Source organism: Arachis ipaensis, chromosome B04, assembly GCF_000816755.2.
Source record: "Arachis ipaensis cultivar K30076 chromosome B04, Araip1.1, whole genome shotgun sequence".
Classification (NCBI taxonomy): domain Eukaryota; kingdom Viridiplantae; phylum Streptophyta; class Magnoliopsida; order Fabales; family Fabaceae; genus Arachis; species Arachis ipaensis.
The window spans coordinates 114,920,634-114,929,640 of record NC_029788.2 but is presented as its reverse complement, the minus strand read 5'-3'; positions in this window follow the sequence as shown (position 1 = coordinate 114,929,640).

The window sequence follows — 9,007 nt, the reverse complement described above, 5'->3', positions numbered from 1 at the left end:
CATTCTTAAAGCGGAAAATAGTTTTCTCAAAGAAAAACTAAGGGAGGCCGAAACTGCTTGTGATCTTGTTGAAGAAAATAAGCAGTTAAAAGGCCAACTTAGGAGTTGTGAAAGTAACCATTCAGTTGTTGCATATGTAAACTGCTTTAAAGAAAATGAAGAGTTGCTTAAAGAGGTCAAAAGACTTAAAGATGACTTAGCCAAGTTCACTCAAAGTTTTGAAAATCTAAATCAAATCTTGGCTAGTCAAAAACCTCTTTATGATAAAGCTGGCTTGGGATTCTATAAATCTGTTGAGAAACCTTGTTTTGAAAACATTGCCTCATCTTCTAATGATACAAGATTTCAAAACCCAACAAGCTTTAACAAAACAGCAACTCCAAGGTTTTGTAGACTATGTAACCGAAATGGACAATTTTCCATTCAATGCTTTTTTGGTGAGAGGTTGATAGGTGATAAAGTTTACAAAGTTGTTTTTGATTATAATGACTTAGGACATAAAAGATGGTTTAACGTGAAAGGATCCAAGAAAATTTGGATACCTAAGGTCACTTGAACTTGTTTTGTAGGTATGCCTAGCATCCAAACAGAAGGAGAATATGTGGTATATGGACAGCGGATGCTCTAGGCATATGACTGGAAAGACAACCTTCTTCATAAAACTTGATGAATATGATGGAGGATTTGTCACTTTTGGTGATGATGCTAAAAGAAAGATAGTGGCTGTTGGGAAAGTTGGTAAAAGCTTTTCATCTTGTATAAATGATGTTCTTCTTGTAAATAGTTTGAAACATAATTTACTTAGTGTAAGCCAATTGTGTGATCTAGGTTTTGAAGTTATTTTTAAAAAAGTTTGTGTGTTTGGTTGTTTGTGAAAAATCTAGGGATATTTTATTTGAGGCTAAAAGGTGCAATAATGTGTATGGATTGAATCTTGAGGACTTGAAAGAACAAAATGTAACATGTTTTTACTTCCATTGAATCTGAAAAATAGCTATGGCACAGAAAGTTGGGTCATGCTAGCATGTACCAAATTTCTAAGCTAGTTAAGAAAAATCTGGTTAGAGGAATTCCAAATATCAAATTTGATAAGGATCTATCTTGTGATGCTTGCCAATTGGGCAAACAAGTAAAATCCTCTTTTAAACTAAAAGATGGAATCTCAACCAAAAGGCCATTAGAGATGTTACACATTGATCTTTTTGGTCTAATAAGAACTCAAAGTTTAGGAGGTAAACACTATGGCCTTGTGGTGGTAGATGATTACTCTAGATTTGGTTGGGTACTTTTTCTTACTCATAAAAATTATGCTTTTCATGCTTTTTCAACGCTTTGCAAGAAAATTCAAAATGAAAAAGATTTAAAAATTGCCCATTTGAGAAGTGATCATGGAAGAGAATTTGAAAACCAAGATTTTGAAAAATTCTGTGATGACTTTGGAATTGCTCATAACTTCTCATGCCCTAGAACCCCTCAACAAAATGGGGTGGTTGAGAGAAGGAATAGAAGCCTTCAAGAGATGACTAGAGCTATGCTTTGTGAGAATGAGATTCCTAAATTTCTATAGGCTGAAGCTGTAAATACAACTTGTTACATTTTGAATAGGACAATTATTAGAAAAGGGTTGAAGAAAACTCCCTATGAGCTATGGAAAGGAACCCCTCCAAATCTTAAGTATTTTCATGTTTTTGGATGAAAATGCTTTGTACTTAACAATAAAGAAAACCTTGGCAAATTCGATCCAAAATCCTATGGAGGGATGTTTGTTGGATACTCCACCACTAGCAAGGCCTATAGGATTTATCTCAAAGAACGTAGAACCATAGAGGAATCCATATATGTCTCTTTTTGTGATTCTAATTCAATTCCCAGTGCTGTGATAGAAGATGATACAGATTGTGAAGATGTTGTCAATAAAGGAACCAGTGAAGAAAATTCCAAATCTGCTCAAAATGAAGAATCTGCCAGTCCAGTTTTGTCTCGTCAGATTGGAGGAGACATTTTCATTTTGTCTCCTGAGCCAGCACGAGAAACTAAAACAGTGAGACCCCCAGAAGCTCATCAAAGCTCAACACCACTCTGGAAGCCCAGAGAATGGAAATCTATGACGGGTTATCCTCATGACTTTATCATTGGTGATCCCTCTCAAGGTGTAACAACAAGATCCTCAACCAAAAGGCAATCCGAACCAAGCAACTTTGCCCTCTTGTCACAATTGGAGCCCAACAATGTAAAACAAGCTCTTGAAGATCCATCATGGGTCAAAGCCATGCAAGAAGAGCTTGCTCAATTCGACAAGAATGAGGTTTGGACACTAGTACCTCATCCGGATGGTAAGAAAGTTACGGGTACTAAGTGGGTGTTTAAAAATAAATTAGGTGAGGATGGAAAAGTTGTTCATAACAAGGCTAGATTAGTGGCTCAAGGTTACGATCAAGAAGAGGGTATAGATTTTGATGAGTCTTTTGCTCCAGTAGCTAGAATGGAAGCAATTAGGTTGCTTCTTGCCTATGCTGCCCATAAGAGTTTCAAAATGTTTCAAATGGATGTTAAATGTGCTTTCCTTAATGGCTTTATTGATAGAAGCGTATGTGGCACAACCCCCGGGTTTTGAAGATAAAGAATTTCCAAACCATGTTTTCAAACTATCTAAGGCTCTTTATGGTCTTAGACAAGCTCCAAGGGCTTGGTATGAAAGGCTTAGTTCCTTCTTGTTGGAAAATCAATTTCAAAGGGGTACCACCGACACTACTTTATTTATTAAAGCATCTAATGATGATATCCTCCTGGTTCAAGTTTATGTTGATGACATTGTGTTTGGATCGGCCAATGTGTCCTTGTGTGAAGAGTTTGGAAAACTCATGACTAGTGAGTTTGAGATGAATTTAATGGGAGATTTAACTTTCTTTCTTGGCCTCCAAATTAAACAAACTCCTAGTGGTACCTTTATTCACCAAGGAAAGTATGCAAAAGAACTTATCAAAAATTTTGGCCTAGAAAGTTCCAAACTAATGGGAACTCCAATGCATCCTAACACAAAACTTGAAAAGGATGATGATGACAAAGATGTGGATGAAACAAGGTATAGAGGAATGATAGGATCACTCATGTACCTTACCTCCTCTAGACCGAATATTGTTCAAAGTGTGGGTGTATGCTCAAGATTTCAATCTCACCCAAAAGAATCCCATCTTTCAGCCGTTAAGCGCATCATTAGATACATTAAGGGAACTAGTAATTATGGCTTGTGGTATCCTAAATTTGATGACTTTTGTGCAGTAGAGTTTTGTGATGCAGATTATGCGGGAGATAGGGTGGATAGAAGGAGCACCTCCGGCATGTGTTGTTTTCTTGGAAGCTCACTTAACATGTGGTCAAGCAAAAAGCAAGCCATAGTGGCTCTATCCACAGCTGAAGCTGAATATATTTCTGCATCTGCATGCTGTTCACAATTAATTTGGTTTAAAATGCAGTTGGAAGATTACAAATTAAAGATCAATAGTATACCCTTATTTTGTGATAATATGAGTGCTATAAACATTTTAAAAAATCCTGTTCTGCACTCAAGAACCAAGCACATTGAAATTAAATATCATTTTATTAGAGAACATGTGCAAAAGGGTACTATTGATATTCAATTTGTAAAATCTGAAGACCAACTTGATGACATTTTTACAAAACCCCTCTGTGAAGACAGATTCTGCACTTTGAGAAAAAGCTTGGGAATGATTGATTTAAGTTCTATTGATAACTTGTGAAATTTTTGATTCTGCTCAGTTTTGTCTCATAGAAAAGCAGGAGATAAAAATTAGGGTGTGTTGGAAGGGCTGTGATCAAGGGGGAGACTGCACCGAAATTAATTCTTATGGGTCCCACCAAATCTCTTTGACCCCACTTTGACCGTTTTGTTAGTTTCTCTCGATGAAAATCACAATCTTCTTTTGTTGCCTCATCAAATCTTGTTGGAAGAGGATATTGTCAAATCAAATCTTTCTCTTCGTCTAATCCCTTGATTCTAGGAAACTACTTTTCAGTTTATTTCAAATAAAAGAGAAACTCCTTTGGGTAATAACCGCTCCTTAATGGTCATTAAACTCCCTCCAAGTCTCTCTCCACTCCACATTTAATGTGTCCCTAACCTCCTTCCTCCCTCACTCAATTCGGTTTCTATTCAACCCTCCATATCCCACTTCTCCATTTTCATTATCATGAAAAAGAAAACCACCCCTAGAAAAAGTGAAAGGATTCTCTTCTCTCAAAAACCGTCCACACCTCAAACTCACACTCACATCCATATTCATTCTACATCTTCATCTTCTCCCTCACCACCCTCGAAACAAACAGACACCATGAGAAGGAAAGTCATAGCCACGAAAACCTCTTCAAGGAAGAAGAAAGAGAAGGTTCCTGTGGCAGAAGAAGAAGAATCACACACCTCTCCCATTCCATCACCGCCGCACTCACCACCAAAGAAGGCCACACCTGGAAGGAGTACCCAGAAAACAAAAGGGTTCGCGCTGCACAACACCAAGGAAGCAGCAAACCTGGAGTCCTTGGATTTCAAGAACAAATTTAGCAAACCACACTCTCACTATGATCCTGCCAGGTTCAACTCATGTGCTTCATATGAATTCCACAAGGAGGTTCTGGAAAAACGCCATCTCTGTGCCACCTATCTCGTTAATCTCGACTCACTCACCAATAAAGGGATAAATGTTTCTTCTCTTTTTGAACTTCTCCAATGGACACCACTGCTCCACATCCAGAAACCGGTTTACCCCAGTTTGGTACGTGAGTTCTATGCCAACATGCGACTGATTGATGGCACCGTCCACTCTTATGTGAAGAGGGTTCACATATCTCTTGACACTGGAACTATTGGGACGGCTCTAGGCTACAAAGAGGAGGGGCCGAGAGCATATATGGCCGAGAAATGGGACTCCCAAGTCGGAGTCACCTATAAGATTGTCCTCCAACATATCTGTGAAAACCTATCTGGCTTAGATGGAACTACTCCTACCCACAAAGCCCTCGGTCCCACCAACTCTTTGCTTCACAGGATCATCACCCACATCCTGACCCCTCAAAGCGGCTCCCATAATAGAGTAACATTCTCTAACTCTCTCATCATGTTTGCTCTTGTTATATCTACTCCTATATCATTTGGCTACCTTATGATCAGACACATGTGGGAATCAATTAAAAGCACCAAAAAGGTGAATCTGCCTTATGGTATGTTTTTAATAAGTATTTTTGAATATTTTAAAATTGATCTCCTAAATGAGGCTGTAGAAAATAAGGTGTCTATGATCAAAGGAGGAGGAGCTGTTAAGGGAACCAAGGGGAAGAAATCCGTGGCTTCGGATAGTGACTATGAAAGTCGGCCTGAGTCCTCTAAGGCAACCGAATCTATCAAAGAAATTCTCACTGAATTTTTAAACATGTCAGAGCTCATGGTACAATTCCATAAGGCGGCACGCAAGCTAGCCTATGAAAATGAGAAGGCTTGGATGAAGTGCAAGGATAGGGTAAGTCTGATGCTGGAGAGCCTTGAGGAGGAGTTGGGAGCTGCTAGTAAAGAAGGGGCTGAGGAATCTGATCTTCAATTATCTGATGATTAATCTATTTTTTAGTATTTGATATTGGCATGATTAGGCTCAATTTGATACTCTATTTTGTCTGTTTGGATACTGTTGGACCTATGACTTGGTGATACACTTTTAACATTTTGAGTATATTTTGCATATTTTGTGTTCTAGCTCATTTTTTGCAGGTGCTCCTTGATGCCAAAAGGGGGAGAAATGGTGCAGAAAAGATTAAAATTAACAAAACAGGGATGAAATTCTTTTGAGAATTCATGATCTCCCTTGTTTCAATCACTTGTTGTGATGATTTGTGATTTTCTTGATGATACATGTGGTGTTATGCCTGCTGTGATATGCTTGCTGTGTTTTGAATTAAAAATAGGCATTTGATTTTATCCTAAGGAAGCACTTGATTTACCTTGGTGAATATGTTTGCTATATCTTGGATTTGGAATATTTTATTTTTGGCAGTTCCTTTAAAGCTGTAAATATATTCTAATAGTTGCCATGTTTTGAAATAATTATGTATGATTCACAAATATTTTCCTTACCATAATTATCTTGCTCTAATATCTTGACAGAAAAATATTTGAAAATCATTTGAACAACAATTCTGTTGATATGAATTCAATTGATTGTGTATGAGATTGAGCAGAAAATCAAATTATTGATAACAAAAGAGTTTTGATTATCATTCAGTTTTGCTCATAAATCAAGCCATTCAACATCACATAATGAATATGTTGAATAACATTGTTGCCTTAGGCTTGATAAAAATTGTTACACGTAAGAGTTTCCTTGATAAAAATGGCACATATTTAGGGGGAGCTATGTAACAAGTAGAAAGGAAGGAAGTCTAATCTTCAAAGGGAGTATTTTAATTTTTGATTTCTTTCCATTTCAATTTTTCAATAATGTTTGTCATCAAGGGGGAGATTGATGAGTTTGAAAAACTCTAAGCTAATATTTGTGATGACTAAACATTATTAATTTGATTAATTACAAAAATATTAATTCATATAAGTTGATTAATTAATTTTTGCTATGCAGTTATGTTTGGGCCGAAAATAAAAAAAATGTTGCAAGCCCAATTATATTGAAAACACATTCAGCATTGATACAAAAATTAAATTGATTCTATGGCTGAATGTTTGTTGTGATATTTGGGTCAAAATTTGTGATACAAGCCCAATTTAAATACTTGTTACTAGACCATTGAAGTTGGTCCGAAATCAAAAGGAAATTGGGCCAGATTGAATTTTGTTGCTACAAGCCCAATTATAATCCTTACTAAGTGATCCTATGCTTGGTCCGAATCTAATTGAGAAAGAAAGCAAAGTGTTTTGCTTCCAACGGATCCCACCTTTCATTAAGTGATGGATCTCAAATTCAATTAATTTGAATTTAACTTACATTGGGAACCATGAGAGAGAAAGTGTGATTGACATGATTGATTGCATTAATGCTACACGCTACTCAGCATAGAGGGAAGTAAAAAAAGCAACTCATTTTAATTAATTTGTTCTATTTCATTTAATTGCTTTTCTTTCAAACTCTATCTTCTCTCTTAACTCTCTTCTCTTTTCGGTCATTACGCAGCAAACCATGGAAGCTAAAGCTAGTTACCGAAGAGAAGGAGATGCACGCTACAAGACCATCACAATGATGGCAAGAAAAAGAAAACTAAGAGTATGCTGTGGCTAAGATTCTCATCACTTGTGGTAAGATTTGGTGAAGAGATCTTGACTTCTCTATACCAAAAATGGTTGAAGAAGATTTCGGTCAAAGAAGAAGATCCTTGGAGGGATGGCTTGTCTCTGATTCTGTTCAACCACCACAGGAGGTAGCTACAGTGGCTACGTGATGGAAGAGGCAGAGATTAGAGCAGATTAAGCTATCATTATCATGAAGCATCAAGGGCCAGGAGTTCATCTTGAAGAACAAGGCAAGGATGGAGGGCTCGGATTGATGAAGATTGATGACCAAGGAAGGACTAGAGGTAATTGCATGTTGGGTTTTACATGGGTTATCTCTTCTCTCTCTCTGGCCGAACCGGTTCAAGTTGAAGAAGAAGAAGATTGGCTTGGTTTGTTTAATTTCAACCTTGGAGGCTTCTCCCTATAAGTAAGGGTGAACAGTCAGGGTTTAATTCAAGGAGTGAAAGTGCAAAGTACATGATTCTCAGAGCTACCTAAGCTAACAGAATTTCTTCTCCTTCAATGTTCTTCATTTTGTAATTTTTCTGTTTAATTTTGTCTATCTTGAGTCTCATGGAAGAAGGCAAACAGTGAGGTTTGTAAAGAAAAAGCCATAGAGCAGAAAAAGGCAGAGAGTACAAAATTAAAAGAAAAAGCCATAGATGTCCTTAGAGTTCCTTTGTACATCTGTGTTGTGTTTCATGATTCTGTGGAAATCCCCTTGCAAGTTGGGTTAACACTTTGTAGTGAAAGCTTGGCAGAAACCAAGTCAAGTTCAGGATTGGGTTTAGATTCTGGACTTGTCCCGGATAGAAAAGGTAGTTCCTAGGGAGAATTGGTGTTTGTAATCAAAGATGATTATAGTGAAATTTCATCATTATTGTGTTATAGACTAGATGTAGGCTGCACTGCACTTAGCAGCTGAACCAGGATATATCTGGGTGTAATTTTCTCTCTCTTCTACTCTATTTCTGTTTCTGCTGCACAGGAGATAAAACTGAAAAAATATCTCGTGCTGATCGACGAGACAAAAAGAAAAGTCTCGTGGCTGGGGACGAGACAAAAAATAAGTCTCGTGGCTGGTTACGAGACAAAAAGACAAAAAGTTTCCAGAAGTTGTTTCAAAGACCAGCAAGTGTTGTCAAGTGAAAAAGGGGCTAAGATTCAACCCCCCTTCTCTTAGCCACTAAAACCATCATAGCTTAAACAATAAATGCTTATATTAAAAGTAGCTTATAAATAAGTTATTTTGTGTTTGGTTTTTTAGTTCTAAAAGTACTTATTTTAAGAGAAAAATGATAAAAAAAACTTTTTATTATGAGAGAAGTTATTTTTTTTAACTTCCCTTAAGCACTAAAATAACTTTTTAGAAGGTTGCAATTTTATTTTGAAAATTGTACCAGACATTAATACTACACATTTTCATAAGTTAAAAGTTAAAAAAAGTCATTTATGAAACTATCCAAACGGACCCTTAATACACAACTCTAAAACAAGGACTTTTATAATAACTTTTCAAACACAAAATAACTTATTTAAAATTTGTTATTAATAAAAGTTCTTATATTTTAAGCTCTTTCTTCAAAAAAAACTTATTTAAAAAATTTAGCCAAACTGACCCTAATTAGGGATGATAAAGCTGAACTTTTTCATTGTCAAATAGGTATGCCAACTGAAACTAGAGCGAAAAGCATATATAACAAAATATTTTATTATTAAATTAAA